The sequence below is a fragment of the Plasmodium fragile genome, assembly GCF_000956335.1.
Source record: "Plasmodium fragile strain nilgiri unplaced genomic scaffold supercont1.21, whole genome shotgun sequence".
Classification (NCBI taxonomy): Eukaryota; Apicomplexa; class Aconoidasida; order Haemosporida; family Plasmodiidae; genus Plasmodium; species Plasmodium fragile.
The window spans coordinates 145,206-146,599 of record NW_012192601.1 but is presented as its reverse complement, the minus strand read 5'-3'; positions in this window follow the sequence as shown (position 1 = coordinate 146,599).

The window sequence follows — 1,394 nt, the reverse complement described above, 5'->3', positions numbered from 1 at the left end:
AAAAAAAAAAAAAAAATGGACACAACGGAGTGGGCCCATAAGTGTGTCACAGCCACTTCTGTTTCACGGCGCAAGTGGACACAGCTACCCAAGCTGGTTGCAATTGCGCACATGTGGTGGTTATCACTGACACCTTGTTTGGGAAGGCAGACCCCCTCCCCCTCAGGAACAAAAACAAAAAAATTAACGTGTCAGTGTGGCCCCCTTTTGGCAACAACGTACAAGTGTTCATTCAGTATGGGGATGGAATACTTGAAGGAACTGGCTCATGCCGGAGGGGCAAAAAGATTAATTGGACTTTTTCACCACAAAAAAAAAACCCAAGTTTCACCTGTACAGGTTTTGTTTGGCCAAGGGGGCATACTGTTACCTCTGCATAAAGTTATATATGAGGTATGCGAAATTAAAAAAAAAAAAAAATGCCCTTTTGGCCAAAAATACATCAGCCACAGGGAAATACCCACGGGACGAATTTGCAAAAACGTGGTAGCCATTTTGCAGAGTATGCCCCACGTATTTCTTTTCCGTTGAGCCCCTTTTTTCCATAACACAGTTCACACCCTTTCTTTTCTGCCCTTTTGGTCGCTACATGTATGTGCGTGTATTTTGTACGCAGCAAAAACCTTTATCCTCGTCCCTGTTTTCATGCATACTTCTTTACGCGTACAGTGGTGGTGTACCTTTTTTTTTTTTTTTGCGGGGTGGGCGCCCAAGGGCACATTTTAATTTTATTTTTCCTTATCGTGGAGACCAGTTCTTCATAAATTGGTGCTGCGCTATTTTTTATTTGCCCCCTTGTACTTAAAACCTTGCCAATGTTATGTCACATTGCATCATATTATGCCCATATATAATTTTTTTATTTTGTGTCATTTTTTTTTTTTTTTTTTCCAACTTTATGTTTACGATTTTACTCGCCCGGAACGATAACGATTAAGTGTTTAACAAAAGAAAAAAAAAAAAAAAAAAGAGCTATTCGGAGTCAAAGAAAAAGAAAGAAAAAAGAAGAAAAAAAAGAATGAAAAAAAAGCGATTTTTCGTCAACTTCATCAAAATTATGCAATATCACAGTTGAGCGAATTTTAACTGCCATTTGCGCAAACGTAGTATCTTGTGCCAGGAGCTTGTTTCGTCTGCGCGCTGGAAGAGGAAGGCCGTTTTTAAGCCAAAGTTCGTTGCCCTTGTGTATGTATGAGTGCTTGCGCGCGGGCATAGGTGTACACGATCGTATGCACATAACGAGTGCACTTACAAACAGAATCACATCCGTTGACACCCTTTTACACGTTTGTTGTGAGGAACGTTTTTGCAAGCGGACGTGTGCCATTTCGTGAGCCGCGAAAACTTCCCTGGCTGCCCCTTTACGCTGCCCCCTGCTGAGTGTGTACCCCATA